General features: G+C 41.9%; 1 protein-coding gene across 1 annotated transcript in view; it reads left to right on the forward strand.

Annotated features, from left to right (window-relative positions):
• Positions 1-19,223, forward strand: part of BCL9 (BCL9 transcription coactivator) — a 268,598-nt gene that overhangs the window by 196,804 nt on the left and 52,571 nt on the right. The gene's annotated exons all lie outside the window — the stretch shown is intronic.

Here is a 19,223-nt window from a genome sequence, read left to right on the forward strand (position 1 = left end):
ACCCCTATTAATGTTAACCTTTTTTCTTTATAACAATTTGGGTTTTTGCTATTTTAGTTTCATATATCTAATAACTGATGGACTGAGTAATATTTCTGGATTGAAATGAGGTTTATTGTACTAACAGAAAATGTGCAATCTGTATTTAAACAAAATTTGACCGGTGCAAAAGTATGGGCACCTCAACATAAAAGTGACATTAATATTTTGTAGATCCTCCTTTTGCAGAAATCACAGCCTCTAGTCGCTTCCTGTAGCTTTTAATGAGTTCCTGGATCCTGGATGAAGGTAGATTTGACCATTCCTCTTTACAAAGCAATTCCAGTTCAGTTAAGTTTGATGGTCGCCGAGCATGGACAGCCGCTTCACATCATCCCACAGATTTTCAATGATATTCAGGTCTGGGGACAGGGATGGCCATTCCAGAACATTGTAATTGTCCCTCTGCATGAATGCCTGAGTAGATTTGGAGTGGTGTTTTGGGTCATTGTCTTGCTGAAATATCCATCCCCTGCGTAACTTCAACTTCGTCACTGATTCTTGCACATTATTGACAAGAATCTGCTGATACTGAGTTGAATCCATGCGACCCTCAACTTTAACAAGATTCCCGGTGCCGGCATTGGCCACACAGCCCCAAAGCATGATGGAACCTCCACCAAATTTTACTGTGGGTAGCAAGTGTTTTTCTTGGAATGCCGTGTTTTTTTGCCTCCATGCATAACGCCTTTTTGTATGACCAAACAACTCAATCTTTGTTTCATCAGTCCACAGGAGCTTCTTCCAAAATGTAACTGGCTTGTCCAAATGTGCTTTTGCATACCTCAGGCGACTCTGTTTGTGGCGTGCTTGCAGAAACGGCTTCTTTCGCATCACTCTCCCATACAGCTTCTCCTTGTGCAACGTGCGCTGTATTGTTGACCGATGCACATTGACACCATCTGCAGCAAGATGATGCTGCAGGTCTTTGGAGGTGGTCTGTGGATTGTCCTTGACTGTTCTCACCATTCTTCTTCTCTGCCTTTCTGATATTTTTCTTGGCCTGCCACTTCTGGGCTTAACAAGAACTGTACCTGTGTTCTTCCATTTCCTTACTATGTTCCTCACAGTGGAAACTGACAGTTTAAATCTCTGAGACAACTTTTTGTCCTTCCCCTGAACAACTATGTTGAATAATCTTTGTTTTCAGATCATTTGAGAGTTGTTTTGAGGAGCCCATGATGCCACTCTTCATAGGAGATTCACATAGGAGAACAACTTGCAAGTGGCCACCTTAAATACCTTTTCTCATGATTGGATACACCTGCCTATGAAGTTCAAAGCTCAATGAGGTTACAAAACCAATTCAGTGCTTTAGTAAGTCAGTAAAAAGTAGTTAGGAGGGTTCAAATCAAGAAATTGATAAGGGTGCCCATACTTTTGCACCGGTCAAATTTTGTTTACATGCAGATTGCACATTTTCTGTTAGTACAATAAACCTCATTTCAATCCAGAAATATTACTCAGTCCATCAGTTATTAGATATATGAAACTGAAATAGCAAAAACCCAAATTGTTATAAAGAAAAAAGGTTAACATTAATAGGGGTGCCCAAACTTTTTCATATGGCTGTATGTGGTTAATCAGAATTGCTGTAAATAATGGCGGCTCTGTACTGACTAATACGTAACATGAGTGCAACTTAGATCCCTTTGCTGTATTTTCAGATGTTTACAGACGATGGCTTTTGTAAAATGCAACTAAGAAAATCCTACTAAAACAGCAAAAGTTTCTATGGGGTTAATCAGAATCTTTATATATGATGGCGGCCATGCACGGATTAGTATGTAACGTGAGTGTAGATGAGATCCCTTTGCTGTGTTGTCAGCTGTTTACAGCTTTTGTTCTTATTCAGCTAAACAATCCCTTTAAATGGGCAAGTGCAGAAAAAGTAAACCCTTTCTTTGCCTCTGTCCGTTGAACTGGTATTGGCATCATGTTTTATGTAGCCTTGATGATATGATTCTGCCTCGCCCCACCACTAGGGGGCGCTCTTCCACAGCAGAGGCTTTCAGTGAAATAGAAAGGGAAAGAGTATTTGCCGAATTTCTGACAGGGAGGTAAATATTTGAAATTCTTTTCTAAATAATTTTCTCCATGAATATTTTATGGTTATTAAGTATTTATGGATCCTAAGTCCCCGCGCGTCGAACAGCAGCATGGCGATTAATGGAGAGGGGGGGGACCCCTTTGGAAATACATCAAATTCATTTGTATAATGAAAAGAAATGAATGATCCTGGCGCTGACAGAGACAAGAACCAGACGGGTGATTATACCGCAATTTCTGCAGGGTTTTGTACTAAATTAAAGGGACGTTCCATCTGGGAGACCTGTGACTACTTGCGCCTAGATAAGAAATCAAAGTAGGGGACTGTACCATTCCTCTACATAAGAGGGGGGGGGGGGGTTACCTGCTGCTGATAGATACAGGGCTAGTTTTTACTTTATGTGGATGGTGTATGACGGTATTATCTTAACTGTTATTACTACATATTATTTGACAACCGTATGGTGTTATGTGTGCAGCATATGGCAGCATTATCTTAGTACTATATGGCTACTGCATATTATTTGAGACCCATATGCTATTAATTGGGCACTATATGTCAGTATTATTTACTCTCTATGAGGAAAAATAAGGCTATTTTGTATTATTGGAGAACTATATGTGGGCTGTATATGGTGATCGAATATATATTGTTTAGATATTGTTCATTATTCAGGCACTGGATGGCGGTATAAAGTGGGCAGTATATGGCAGTAATATATAGGCAGTGACGAAGTATTATTTTTATACTATATTTTAATCAGGCATTATATGGTAACAATAGGCGGGTGATTTATGGCAATATTATCTTGACAAAATACGATTTTATTATGCAGTCTCTATGAGGAAGTATTATTTAAACAATGCAGATTCCCGGGCTGTATATAGCAGTATCATATTAAACTAGATGGCAGTATTATATAATATGAGGAAGTATATTTTTGGGCACTATATGGTGGTATTTAGTTGGAAATATATAGTTTTGTATATAAACTGAGCCCCCTCTGGTGATATATAAGGCATTATATGGTGGTATTAAGTTAGCACTATATGGCAGTATTATATAGTATAAGAAAGTATATTATTTGGGCACTATATGGTGGTATTAAGTTGGAAGTATATGGTTTTGCATATAAACTGAGCCCTCTCTGGTGATATATAAGGCATTATATGGTGGTATTAAGTTGACACTATATGGCAGTATTATATAGTATAAGGAAATATATTATTTGGGCACTATATGGTGGTATTAAGTTGGAAATATATGTTTTTTTATCTAAACTGAGCCCTCTCTGGTGATATATAAGGCATTATATGATGGTATTAAGTTGGCACTATATGGCAGTATTATATAGTATAACGAAGTATATTATTTGGGCACTATATGGTGGAATTAAGTTGGAAAATATATGGTTTTGTATATAAACTGAGCCCTCTCTTGTGATATAGAAGGCACTTCTGGATGTAGAGTAATGTCTCTTTAAGAATATATATGAATATTGAATATTATTTTGGTATATGGTGATATTAAGAGGGCGGTATATGGCAGTATTATGTGGTCTCTGTAAGTAGGTAAAATTGTGATACTGTTATTAAATTTGGCCCTATATGCTGGTATATGCCATTATTATCTTGTGCGATATGGCTGAAATATGAAGCCTCTTTAAATTTTATTTGATTACTGAAAAATATTTAAGCATTACATGTTTGGGCAGTATATGGCGGTATTATGTAGTCTCTATGAGGAAGTATAATTTGGGTGCTGTATAATATTTGTGCACTGTATGGTGGTGTTAAGAGTATATGGCGGTATTATGTAGTCTCTATGAGGAAGTATAATTTGGGTGCTGTATAATATTTGTGCACTGTATGGTGGTGTTAAGAGTATATGGCGGTATTATGTAGTCTCTATGAGGAAGTATAATTTGGGTGCTGTATAATATTTGTGCACTGTATGGTGGTGTTAAGAGTATATGGCAGTATTATGAAGTCTCTATGAGTAAGTATTATATAGACATAGTATTGTTTGCACATTGTATGGTCATATGTGGTGGACAGTATCTGGCAGAATTATCTTTGCAAATATACGGTGTGTGTGTGTGTGTGTGTGTATATATACACACCGTGTTCAAATAATATGTCCTAATATTTATATGTATACACTGGAGATCAAAATTAGAGAACAATGTCTGATCACTGGCTTTTTTCAGAAATCATGTAATCTCCATTGATGACCATGCTCCGGTTTTATGTAAGGGGCGCACCATGTCACTAGAACAGGGTTTCACCAAAGATCCAAAGTTTATCAACATAAAACCTTTATTTTATTAGAGAACAGCAATGACTGTAGCACAGAGAGAGATGATCAGTAAATTCTTTCTGCTAATGAGAGGTTTGGTCACTGCAGAGTGGGCTTTCAGTCCAAATGCTCTTAAACGTGGTGACACTGTATGACGAGACAGATCCTCACCCTGTGCAGTGCTGAACTGATGAACAATTCCAGCTGCAGTGTGGAAACGATTACCCATGGAGATTCTCCGCATTATCCTGTCCTTCCATTTAGTGCCCAAATAATACTTCCTCACAGAGGCTATATATTATATGGGCACTATATGGTGGTATGAAATAGTGCCCAAATACTTCCTCAGAGATGCTATGTATTATATGGGCACTATATGGCTATATGAAATAGTGCCCAAATAATACTTCCTCAAAGACGCTATATATTATATGGGCACTATATGGTGGTATGAAATAGTACCCAAATACTTCCTCAGAGAGGCTATGTATTATATGGGCACTATATGGCGGTATGAAATAGTGCCCAAATACATCCTCAGAGAGGCTATATATTATATGGGCACTATATGGTGGTATGAAATAGTACCCAAATACTTCCTCAGAGAGGCTATGTATTATATGGGCACTATATGACTATATGAAATAGTGCCCAAATAATACTTCCTCAAGGACGCTATATATTATATGGGTACTATATGGTGGTATGAAATAGTACCCAAATACTTCCTCAGAGAGGCTATGTATTATATGGGCACTATATGGCGGTATGAAATAGTGCCCAAATACATCCTCAGAGAGGCTATGTATTATATGGACACTATATGGCTGTATGAAATAGTGCCCAAATAATACTTCTTCAAAGGGGCTATGTATTATATGGCTGTATGAAATAGTCTCTTTGAGAAAGTATTAATTGGGCACTATATGGTGGTATTAAGTGGGCAACATATGACAGTATTATTGTTCCACTATTTGTCTGTGGCATGTGCCTTCTATAAGAAAGTATTATTGGAATACTGAATATTTTTTTAGACACTATATGGCAGTATTACAGTAAGAGATTGGCATATAAGTATTATTCTGCCATTATATGGCTGTAGTATGTGGTCTTTTGAAAAATTTTGGACACTGAATGGTGGCATTAATTGGGCAGTATATGGCAGAATGATCACGGCACTAAATGACAGTACTAAATGGTCTCTATTAGTTGAATACCAAATGTTATTTGAGAACTATATGGTTATTGTGGACAATATATTGCAGTATTATCTTGGCTTTAAATGGCAGTATTATATAGTCACTATTAAGGGAATAATGTTTGTTCCTGTATATTATTTGGGCACTGTATAGCGGTACTATGTCACCTGATGATGGCAAATAATACATATGGCTAGCAGCAGGCCCTATTTTGACTCCATTTTTTATAAACCCGTCCCTGAGTATAAATTTGAGCCAATCCGCTTAATGTGGAGTACCTTATCCCTATGATAACACTTACTGCTCATTCAGGACAACCAAACTGTCTTGTCTACTGGAATCTGATATAGTCCGAAACACCCCCCCCCCCTGTCTCATCAGCTCCCTCCACCATGCTTTACACTGCAGCATTGCTTTTTTGAAATTGAAATAGCTGACACATTAGGAGCGTCACGTTTCACCTATTTCTGCCCGGTTATAAAGAGGTTAATCCGTGTCAGTGTCTAGTAATTTGCTATAACAAGCTTCAGGAATATCAACAGATTTAATAGTCGCAGCGTTATTGACGAGCGCAGCGATCAATTCTATGACTCTCTCTCCACATCGATCCCTTCCATGAGCGGACGCAGACCCCTCCTCCGGGGGAACGATTTTACAATTTGGTTTAGGCTTCCGCCACACATCCGTGAAAAACGTGCGTGTTTGGTCCGTTTCCGTGTATACTGGAGACACGGCCAAACGTGCACCAATGTTACTATATCTCAGCGGTTACACTTGCGTTTTTGGTTATGTCCGTTTGTCCGTCTCCGTGATGCGTTTTGTGGACCGTGTCTCACGCCAGCATGTCCGTTTTATTCACGCAACATGCAGCACGGACCCAATGAAAGTCAATGGGTCTGTGCGCACGTCCGAGTGACACGGACGCATCTCTGTTTGTTCCCTGTATGTTTTGTGCTTTTTTCATGTCATGTCAGTCTTTTTTCTTTTTATGTTTCGTTCTCTCCCTCAGTCCGTCGGTCGGTCTCTATGTCTGTCTGTCCCTCTAGCTGTCTGTCGGTCAGTTCCCCCCTCTCTCATACTTACCATTCCCCGATCTCCAGCGTGGCGCTGCATGGCTGTTATAAAAACTCCGGCGGCTTTTCCTCTTTTGAAAAAGCCGGCCGCCCATTAATCAATCTCGTATTCCCTGCTTTACCCGCCCACCGGCGGCTGTGATTGGTTGCAGTGAGACACGCCCACCACGCTGAGTGACAGGTGTCACACTGCACCCAATCACAGCAGCCGGTGGGCGTGTCTTTACTGTGCAGTAAAATAAATAAATAAATAATTAAAAAAAACGGCGTGCGGTCCCCCCAATTTTAATACCAGCCAGATAAAGCCATACGGCTGAAGGCTGGTATTCTCAGGATGGGGAGCTCCACGTTATGGGGGGCCCCCCACCCTAACAATATCAGCCAACAGCCGCCCAGAATTGCCGCATACATTATATGCGACAGTTCTGGGGCTGTACCCGGCTCTTCCCGATTTACCCTGGTGCGTTGGCAAATCGGGGTAATAAGGAGTTATTGGCAGCCCATAGCTGCCAATAAGTCCTAGATTAATCATGTCAGGCGTCTATGAGACACCTTCCATGATTAATCTGTAAATTACAGTAAATAAACACACACACCCGAAAAAATCCTTTATTAGAAATAAAAAACACAAACACATTCCCTCATTACCAATTTATTAACCCCGACAAACCCTCCATGTCCGGCGTACTCCACGGTCCTCCAGCGTCGCGTCCAGCTCTGCTGCATGCAGGTGACAGGAGCAGCAGAAGACACCGCCGCTCCTGTCAGCTCCACGCAGCTAATGAGATGAGTAGCGCGATCAGCTGCTGTCACTGAGGTTACCCGCGGCCACCGCTGGATCCAGCGGTGGCCGCGAGTTACCTGACTGACAGCAGCTGATCGCGCTACTCATCTCATTAGCTGCGTGGAGGTGACCGGAGCGGCGGTGTCTTCTGCTGCTCCTGTCACCTGCATGCAGCAGAGCTGGACGCGACGCTGGAGGACCGTGGAGTACGCCGGACATGGAGGGTTTGTCGGGGTTAATAAATTGGTAATGAGGGAATGTGTTTGTGTTTTTTATTTCTAATAAAGGATTTTTTCGTGTGTGTGTGTTTTTTTACTGTAACTTACAGATTAATCATGGAGGGTGTCTCATAGACGCCTGACATGATTAATCTAGGACTTATTGGCAGCTATGGGCTGCCAATAACTCCTTATTACCCCGATTTGCCAACGCACCAGGGTAAATCGGGAAGAGCCGGGTACAGCCCCAGAACTGTCGCATATAATGTATGCGGCAATTCTGGGCGGCTGCTGACTGATATTGTTAGGGTGGGGGGCCCCCCATAACGTGGAGCTCCCCATCCTGAGAATACCAGCCTTCAGCCGTATGGCTTTATCTGGCTGGTATTAAAATGGGGGGGACCGCACGCCGGTTTTTTTAATTATTTATTTATTTATTTTACTGCACAGTATAGACACGCCCACCGGCTGCTGTGATTGGGTGCAGTGTGACACCTGTCACTCAGCATGGTGGGCGTGTCTCACTGCAACCAATCACAGCCGCCGGTGGGCGGGTAAAGCAGGGAATACGAGATTGATTAATGGGCGGCCGGCTTTTTCAAATTAGAAAAAGCCGCCGGAGCAGTGTGAACGCCGTGCAGCGCCGGGGATCGGGGATCGGTGAGTATGAGAGAGGGGGGGACACTTCAGTCACTCGGGGGATTAGCGGTCACCGGTGAGTCCTTCACAGGTGACCGCTAATCAGTACACAGCACAAAGACAGAGCCGCGGCATGACAATGAAGTCGGGTGAAGTTCACCCGAGTTCATTCTCATCCCGCTACTCTGTCTTCCGACATGTAGTAACGACATTTTGCATCACACACGTACATTTCACACGGACAACACATACACATGTCAGTTATTTCACTCACGCACACACGGACATTCCACACGCACATACGGCTAGCATACGGGATACACACGCAGGCCACACATACCATAAAAACGGACATAAAAAACGGAAAACGGACCCGAAAAACGGCCCGTTTTACACGGACGTGGTTTTCACGGATGTGTGGCGGAGCCCTAAAGGGGTATTCCAGAAAAAAGTTTTAGTTTTTTTTTCTTCCAAAATGCGGCGCCCTCCTGTTATTGCAGCGTTCAGGTAAATGTGACTGAGATTATTTGGTATTGAAATGTTGGTGAGTGGCAGGTATGAAAACCGCGGGATGAATCCAACATGGAGTCTTAAAGGGGCTTACAGTGGAACTGTCACCAGGTGAAACGTTTCCAGTTTCTGCTCTTATTTTATTCCCACTGCTTCCCTAAGTATTTGTTTTTATTTTGTTTTAAATCCATCATACTATTCAAGAGATATGGGCCTTTAAAATTAGGGCTAATTATTATGGTCTCTATCGAGAGGGCGTCTCACAGGATTCCCTCGGGCGGGCCTCACAGGATTCTCTGGGAGCTTGTCTCACAGGATACCCTCGGGCAGGACTCACAGGATTCCCTCGGGCGGGTCTCACAGGATTCTCTGGGACGTGTCTCACAGGATTCTCTTGGAGCTTGTCTCACAGGATTCTCTTGGAGCTTGTCTCACAGGATTCTCTTGGAGCTTGTCTCACAGGATTCTCTTGGAGCTTGTCTCACAGGATTCTCTCCGGCAGGCCTCACAGGATTCCCTCGGGCAGACCTCACAGGATTCCCTCAGGCGGGCCTCACAGGATTCCCTCGGGCGGGCATCACAGGATTCCCTCGGGCGGGTATCACAGGATTCCCTTGGGGATTGTCTCACAGGATCCTCTGGGGCGTCTCTTATTGGATTCTCTAGGAGGCGTGTCTCACAGGATTCTCTGGGGGCGTGTCTCACAGGATTCTCTGGGGCATGTCTTATAGGATTCTCTAGGGCTTGTCTCAGGATCCTCTGGGGCGTGTCTCACAGGAGTCTTTGGGGACGTGTCTCTCAGAAATCTCTGGGGGCGTGTATCACAGGATTCTCTGGGGACGTGTCTCACAGATTCCATGGGGGAATGTCTCACAGGATTCTCCAGGGTGTGTCTCACAGAATTCTCTGGGAGCTTGTCTCAAAGGATTCCCTCGGGCGGGCCTCACAGGATTCCCTCGGGGCTTGTCTCACAGGATCCTCTGGGGCGTGTCTTATAGGATTCTCTAGGGGGCGTGTCTCACAGGATCCTCTGGGGGCATGTCTCACAGGATCCTCTGGGGCATGTCTTATAGGATTCTTTGGGGCTTGTCTCACAAGATTCTCTGGAGGCGTGTCTCACAGGATCCTCTGGGGGCATGTCTCACAGGATCCTCTGGGGCATGTCTTATAGGATTCTCTGGGGCTTGTCTCACAGGATTCTCTGGGAGCGTGTCTCACAGGATTCTCTGGGACGTGTCTTATAGGATTCTCTGGGAGCGTGTCTCACAGGATTCTCTGGGACGTGTCTTATAGGATCCTCTGCGGCGTGTCTTATAGGATTCTCTGGGGCTTGTCTCACAGGATTCTCTGGGAGCGTGTCTCACAGGATTCTCTGGGACGTGTCTTATAGGATTCTCTGGGAGCGTGTCTCACAGGATTCTCTGGGACGTGTCTTATAGGATCCTCTGCGGCGTGTCTTATAGGATTCTTTGGGGCTTGTCTCACAGGAGTCTCTGGGGGCGTGTCTTATAGGATTCTCTGGGGGCATGTTTCACAGGATTCTCTGGGGGCTTGTCTCACGGGATTCTCTGGGGCTTGTCTCACATGATTCTCTGGGGCTTGTCTCACAGAATTCTCTGGGGGCATGTCTTATAGGATTATCTGGGGGCGTGTCTGATAGGATTCCCTTATGACATGTCTTATAGGATTCTCTGAGGGCATGTCTTATAGAATTCTCTGGGGCGTGTCTTATAGGATTATCTGGGGGCATGTCTTATAGGATTATCTGGGGGCATGTTTTATAGGATTATCTGGGGGCATGTCTTATAGGATTCTCTGGGGCGTGTCTTATAGGATTATCTGGGGGCATGTTTTATAGGATTATCTGGGGGCATGTCTTATAGGATTCTTTGTGGGCGTGTCTCACAAGATTCTCTGGGGGCGTGTCTTAAAGCTGCTCCTCAAGCAACACCCCCTTGGCCTGGACCTTAAAAATTAACGTTAATTAAAAAAAAAAATCTCCGGAACCATATGGCAGATTTACAAAAAAAAAGTCTGGGGGACAACATGGAAAAAATAAAAGCATAAACTGCCCAATTTTGACCTGGGGTCTCTTTAAAGTAGATAGAAACTATAGCCAGTAGTGAAGAGGGATGACCCCGCACACAGTGATAAGGATGGTGATCTTGTGTGCAGAGAGCTCGGCCTGCTCAGTGGCAACAGGAGAAGGCCAAGGAAGGAGCCACAGAAAATTCAGGTGTTTTATTGCTTTTCTTAGGAATTTATAGCTCAGTAAACTATAGTAGTCAGTCAGGGTTTATCTGGAGGGAAGGATCAGTCAGATTATTAACCTCTTAATTCCGGAGTCGTTGGTAAACCATTAATCTGGAAGTCAGGCTGGAGGAAGAATATTGTATTCCGAGGCCAGGCTGCTGTGGTAAATCTGGTAATGGGGGTCATCGGGGTAAGGGGATTAGTAAAAATGAAAAAATTAGTCTCGCTGCTGATCTCGCATGGTTATGGATGATTATGGGGTTATAAACGCCGTTCTTTGATTGACTTGGAGATCTTTGTTGCCCTGAAAGATGAAATTCACCTTCAGATTTTTAGCAGAGGCCTGTGGTTTTGTGAAAAAATTTACCAAAAAAATCCCCAAATCACAATGCTTCCTCCACCATGCTCCACTGTGGGTATGGTGATCTTCCACCATGCTTCAGGTCTCTTTTACACGCCCGTGAAAATCACGCACGCGTTTCACGGACGTGTCAAAGATGCGTACTGCCCTCGGTGTGTTGTGTGTATGGCACACATGTGTTCTCCCTGTGTTATCCGTGATAACACACGGAGAACAGGAACTTTCTACTCACCTGTCCCTGGCGTCGCTGTCCGTGGTGCTAATCTTCAGTCTCCGGTCCTGCAGACTCCCCGCTGCTGCTGCTTCCGGCCGCAGTGAAGTGAATATTAAATGAGCGGCGGTCGGCAGCAAGTGACAGCGGCGGCAGAGACTGCAGGGTTGGAGAAAGTGAGTAAAGGTTTTTTTTTCTCTCACAGACACATGTATTTTCTCCGGTGCGTGTCACACGGAACACATCCATGTGGTCCGTGTGCATTACGTGTGACACGTTTGCGAACCGTGTGACACCAGTGATGCCTGAGAAAAAGCGGACATGTCGGCATGTGGAACACACGGATACACGTAAGTACGGAACGGACACACGTTCTGTGCAAAAAATACTTACGTGCATCCAAATCCATTAGAATACCTTGGTCTATGTGTGTACGTGTCTCCGGTACGTGAGAAAACCACCAAACACGTACCGGAGGCACGTACGTGTGAAAGAGGCCTCACTGTGGGTATGGTGATCTTGCACCATGCTTCACTGTGGGTATGGTGATCTTGCACCATGCCTCACTGTGGGTATGGTGATCTTGCACCATGCTTCACTGTGGGAATGGTGATCTTTTTCTGGTGATGTGCAGTGTTGGCTTTGCCCAAAACCTACATTTTGGAATTATGGCTAGAAAGTTGAACCTCGATGCCATCAGACATAACATGTTTTCCCACATGGTTTTGGCAGACTTGATTTAGGTTTTGGCAAAACATAGTAGAGTTCGGATGTTTTTCTTTGTAAGAAATGGCATCAGTCTTATCTCCATGCCCCACAGACTGGACATATGAAGAATACAAGAGACGATTGTCTAATGCAGTCCACAAACAGTACTTGCAATAAAATCCTGCAGCTCCTTTAATGTTACTTATGGCCGCTTCGCCAGTTTTCTCTCTGTTTTTTCATTAATTTTTTGAGGGAAGTCCAGTTCTAAGTAATGTCACTGTTGTGCCAAATTTCAGCCACTTCTTGATGACATCTTCAAAGTGTCCCTTGGTATATCTAATGCCTTGGACATTTTTTTGTATCCTTCTGCTGACTGATAACTTTCAAGAAAAAGATCCCTTTGCTGTTTTGTTGGCTGTTTACCGACCAAGAGTTTTTCTGTAAAATGCAGCTATGAAAAAGTCAGGATAATCCTACTAGAGCAGCGAAACTTCATATGTAATCAGAATTGCTGTAAATAATGGCGGCCATGTACTAACTACTACGTAACATGAGTGTAAATGAGATCCCTTTGCTGTGTTGTCAGCTGTTTACAGACCGTGGCTTTTGCTGCAAAATTCAACTAAGAAAATGTCAGAAAAATTCTCCTAGAGCAGCAACACTTTATACGGGGTTAATCAGAAATGCTGTAAATGATGGTGGCCATGCACTGACTACTATGTAACATGAGTGTGAATGAGATCCCTTTGCTCTTTTGTCAGCTGTTTAGAGACAATGACTTTTGCTGTAAAATTCAACTAAGAAAATGTCAGAAAAATTCTCCTAGAGCAGCAAAACTTTATATGGGGTTAATCAGAATCATAATATATGATGGTGGCCTTGCACAGACTACTATATAACATGACTGCAAATGTGATCCCTTTGCTGTGTTGTCAGCTGTTTACAGACCATGGCTTTTGCTGTAAAATGCAACAAAGAAAATGTGAGAAAAAGCATCAGACCAGCGACAGTTTATATGGGGTTAATCAGAAATGCTGTAAATGATGGCAACTGTGCACTGACTACAATGTAACATGAGTGTGAATGAGATCCTTTTGCTGTGTTGTCAGCTGTTTACAGACCATGGCTTTTGCTGTAACATGTAACTAACAAAATGTCATAAAAATCATCCCACAACAGCAAAACTTTATATGGGGTTAGTCAGAATCATTATATATGATGGCAACCGTGCACAAACTACTATGTAACGTGAGTGTAAATGAGATACATTTGCTATGTTGTCAGCTATTTACAGGTCATTGCTTTTGCTGTAAAATGCAACTAAGAAAATGTGAGAAACATCCTCCTAGAACAGTAAAACTAGTTATGGGGCTTAATCATAATTGCTGTAAGTAATGGCGACCATGCACTGACTACTATGGAACATGAGAGCAACTTAGATCCCTTTGCTGTGTTGTCAGCTGTTTACAGACCATGGCTTTTGCTGCAAAATTCACCTTGGAAAATGTCAGTGAAATCCAGTTAGAACAGCAAAACTTTATATGGGGTTAATCAAAATCATTATTTATTATGGTACCCGTGCATGGACTACTGTGTAACCTGAGTGTAAATTAGATCCCTTTGCTGTATTGTCAGCTGATTACAGACAATGACTTTTACTGTAAAATGCAACTAAAAAATGTCAGAAAAATCCTCCTAGAACAGCAAAACTTTATACAGTCATATGAAAAAGTTTGGGCACCCCTATTAATGTTAACCTTTTTTCTTTATAACAATTTGGGGTTTTGCTATTTCAGTTTCATATATCTAATAACTGATGGACTGAGTAATATTTCTGGATTGAAATGAGGTTTATTGTACTAACAGAAAATGTGCAATCTGCATTTAAACAAAATTTGACCGGTGCAAAAGTATGGGCACCTCAACATAAAAGTGACATTAATATTTAGTAGATCCTCCTTTTGCAGAAATCACAGCCTCTAGTCGCTTCCTGTAGCTTTTAATGAGTTCCTGGATCCTGGATGAAGATATATTTGACCATTCCTGTTTACAAAACACTTTCAGTTCAGTTAAGTTTGATAGTCGCCGAGCATGGACAGCCGCTTCACATCATCCCACAGATTTTCAATGATATTCAGGTCTGGGGACTGGGATGGCCATTCCAGAACATTGTAATAGTTCCTCTGCATGAATGCCTGAGTAAATTTGGAGCGGTGTTTTGGATCATTGTCTTGCTGAAATATCCATCCCCTGCGTAACGTCAACTTCGTCACTGATTCTTGCACATTATTGTCAACAATCTGCTGATACTGAGTTGAATCCATGCGACCCTCAACTTTAACAAGATTCCCGGTGCCGGCATTGGCCACACAGCCCCAAAGCATGATGGAACCTCCACCAAATGTTACTGTGGGTAGCAAGTGCTTTTCTTGGAATGCCGTGTTTTTTTGCCTCCATGCATAACGCCTTTTTGTATGACCAAACAACTCAATCTTTGTTTCATCAGTCCACAGGACCTTCTTCCAAAATGTAACTGGCTTGTCCAAATGTGCTTTTGCATACCTCAGGCGACTCTGTTTGTGGCGTGCTTGTAGAAACGGCTTCTTTCGCATCACTCTCCCATACAGTTTCTCCTTGTGCAACGTGCGCTGTATTGTTGACCGATGCACATTGACACCATCTGCAGCAAGATGATGCTGCAGGTCTTTTGAGGTGGTCTGTGGATTGTCCTTGACTGTTCTCACCATTCTTCTTCTCTGCCTTTCTGATATTTTTCTTGGCCTGCCACTTCTGGGCTTAACAAGAACTGTACCTGTGTTCTTCCATTTCCTTACTATGTTCCTCACAGTGGAAACTGACAGTGTAAATCTCTGAGACAACTTTTTGTACCTTCCCCTGAACAACTATGTTGAATAATCTTTGTTTTCAGATCATTTGAGAGTTGTTTTGAGGAGCCCATGATGCCACTCTTCATAGGAGATTCAAATAGGAGAACAACTTGCAAGTGGCCACCTTAAATACCTTTTCTCATGATTGGATACACCTGCCTATGAAGTTCAAAGCTCAATGAGGTTACAAAACCAATTTAGTGCTTTAGTAAGTCAGAAAAAAGTAGTTAGGAGTGTTCAAATCAAGAAATTTATAAGGGTGCCCATACTTTTGCACCAGTCAAATTTTGTTTAAATGCGGATTGCACATTTTCTGTTAGTACAATAAACCTCATTTCAATCCAGAAATATTACTCAGTCCATCAGTTATTAGATATAGGAAACTGAAATAGCAAAAACCCAAATTGTTATAAAGAAAAAAAGTTAACATTAATAGGGGCGCCCAAACTTTTTCATATGGCTGTATGTGGTTAATCAGAATTGCTGTAAATAATGGCGGCTCTGTACTGACTAATACGTAACATGAGTGCAACTTAGATCCCTTTGCTGTATTTTCAGATGTTTACAGACGATGGCTTTTGTAAAATGCAACTAAGAAAATCCTACTAAAACAGCAAAAGTTTCTATGGGGTTAATCAGAATCTTTATATATGATGGCGGCCATGCACGGATTACTATGTGACGTGAGTGTAGATGAGATCCCTTTGCTGTGTTGTCAGCTGTTTACAGATTTTGTTCTTATTCAGCTAAACAATCCCTTTAAATGGCAAGTGCAGAAAAAGTAGACCCTTTCTTTGCCTCTGTCAGTTGAACTGGTATTGGCATCATGTTTTATGTAGCCTTGATGATATGATTCTGCCTCGCCCCACCACTAGGGGGCGCTCTTCCACAGCAGAGGCTTTCAGTGAAATAGAAAAGGAAAGAGTAGTCGTCAAATTTCTGAAAGCGAGGTAAATATTTGAAATTCTTTTCTAAATAATTTTCTCCATGAATATTTTATGGTTATTAAGTATTTATGGATCCTAAGTCCCCGCGCGTCGAACAGCAGCATGGCGATTAATGGAGAGGGGGGGGGGGGGGACCCCTTTGGAAATACATCAAATTCATTTGTATAATGAAAAGAAATGAATGATCCTGGCGCTGACAGAGACAAGAGCCAGACGGGTGATTATACCGCAATTTGGGAAGGTTTTTGTACTAAATTAAAGGGAAGTTCCATCTGGGAGACCTGTGACTACTTCCGCCTAGATAAGAAATCAAAGTAGGGGACTGTACCATTCCTCTACATAAGGGGGGTTACCTGCTGCTGATAGATACAGGGCTAGTTTTTACTTTATGTGGATGGTGTATGACGGTATTATCTTAACTGTTATTACTACATATTATTTGACAACCGTTTAGTGTTATGTGTGCAGCATATGGCAGCATTATCTTAGTACTATATGGCTACTGCATATTATTTGAGACCCATATGCTATTAATTGTGCACTATATGGCAGTATTATTTACTCTCTATGAGGAAAAATAAGGTTATTTTGTATTATTGGAGAACTATATGTGGGCTGTATATGGTGATAGAATATTGTTTAGATATTGTTCAATATTCAGGCACTGGATGGCGGTATTAAGTGGGCAGTATATGGCAGTAATATATAGGCAGTGACGAAGTATTATTTTTATACTATATATTAATCAGGCATTATATGGTAACAATAGGCGGGTGATTTATGGCAATATTATCTTGACAAAATACAGTTTTATTATGCAGTCTCTATGAGGAAGTATTATTTAAACAATGCAGACTCCCGGGCTGTATATAGCAGTATCATATTAAACTAGATGGCAGTATTATATAATATGAGGAAGTATATTTTTGGGCACTATATGGTGGTATTAAGTTGTAAATATATGATTTTGTATATAAACTGAGCCCTCTCTGGTGATATATAAGGCATTATATGGTGGTATTAAGTTGGCACTATATGGCAGTATTATATAGTATAAGGAAGTATATTATTTGGGCACTATATGGTGGTATTAAGTTGGAAGTATATGGTTTTGTATATAAACTGAGCCCTCTCTGGTGATATATAAGGCATTTTTTAGTGGTATTAAGTTGGCACTATATGGCAGTATTATATAGTATAAGGAAGTATATTATTTGGGCACTATTTGGTGGTATTAAGTTGGAAGTATATGGTTTTGTATATAAACTGAGCTCTCTCTGGTGATATATAAGGCATTTTTTAATGGTATTAAGTTGGCACTATATGGCAGTATTATATAGTATAAGGAAGTATATTATTTGGGCACTATTTGGTGGTATTAAGTTGGAAGTATATGGTTTTGTATATAAACTGAGCCCTCTCTGGTGATACAGTTAGGTCCAGAAATCTTTGGACAGTGACACAATTTTGGCGAGTTGGGCTCTGCATGCCACCACATTGGATTTGAAATGAAACCTCTACAACAGAATTCAAGTGCAGATTGTAACGTTTAATTTGAAGGTTTGAACAAAAATATCTGATAGAAATTGTAGGAATTGTCACATTTCTTTACAAACACTCCACATTTTAGGAGGTCAAAAGTAATTGGACAAATAAACCAAACCCAAACAAAATATTTTTATTTCCAATATTTTGTTGTGAATCCTTTGGAGGCAATCACTGCCTTAAGTCTGGAACCCATGGACATTACCAAACGCTGGGTTTCCTCCTTCTTAATGCTTTGCCAGGCCTTTACAGCCGCAGCCTTCAGGTCTTGCTTGTTTGTGGGTCTTTCCGTCTTAAGTCTGGATTTGAGCAAGTGAAATGCATGCTCAATTGGGTTAAGATCTGGTGATTGACTTGGCCATTGCAGAATGTTCCACTTTTTTGCACTCATGAACTCCTGAGTAGCTTTGGCTGTATGCTTGGGGTCATTGTCCATCTGTACTATGAAGCGCCGTCCGATCAACTTTGCGGCATTTGGCTGAATCTGGGCTGAAAGTATATCCCGGTACACTTCAGAATTCATCCGGCTACTCTTGTCTGCTGTTATGTCATCAATAAACACAAGTGACCCAGTGACATTGAAAGCCATGCATGCCCATGCCATCACGTTGCCTCCACCATGTTTTACAGAGGATGTGGTGTGCCTTGGATCATGTGCCGTTCCCTTTCTTCTCCAAACTTTTTTCTTCCCGTCATTCTGGTACAGGTTGATCTTTGTCTCATCTGTCCATAGAATACTTTTCCAGAACTGAGCTGGCTTCATGAGGTGTTTTTCAGCAAATTTAACTCTGGCCTGTCTATTTTTGGAATTGATGAATGGTTTGCATCTAGATGTGAACCCTTTGTATTTACTTTCATGGAGTCTTCTCTTTACTGTTGACTTAGAGACAGATACACCTACTTCACTGAGAGTGTTCTGGACTTCAGTTGATGTTGTGAACGGGTTCTTCTTCACCAAAGAAAGTATGCGGCGATCATCCACCACTGTTGTCATCTGTGGACGCCCAGGCCTTTTTGAGTTCCCAAGCTCACCAGTCAATTCCTTTTTTCTCAGAATGTACCCGACTGTTGATTTTGCTACTCCAAGCATGTCTGCTATCTCTCTGATGGATTTTTTCTTTTTTTTCAGCCTCAGGATGTTCTGCTTCACCTCATTTGAGAGTTCCTTAGACCGCATGTTGTCTGGTCACAGCAACAGCTTCCAAATGCAAAACCACACACCTGTAATCAACCCCAGACCTTTTAACTACTTCATTGATTACAGGTTAATGAGGGAGACGCCTTCAGAGTTAATTGCAGCCCTTAGAGTCCCTTGTCCAATTACTTTTGGTCCCTTGAAAAAGAGGAGGCTATGCATTACAGAGCTATGATTCCTAAACCCTTTCTCCGATTTGGATGTGAAAACTCTCATATTGCAGCTGGGAGTGTGCACTTTCAGCCCATATTATATATAGAATTGTATTTCTGAACTTGTTTTTGTAAACAGCTAAAATAACAAAA

This window comes from Anomaloglossus baeobatrachus, chromosome 2, assembly GCF_048569485.1.
Source record: "Anomaloglossus baeobatrachus isolate aAnoBae1 chromosome 2, aAnoBae1.hap1, whole genome shotgun sequence".
In the NCBI taxonomy this organism is placed as follows: Eukaryota; Metazoa; Chordata; class Amphibia; order Anura; family Aromobatidae; genus Anomaloglossus; species Anomaloglossus baeobatrachus.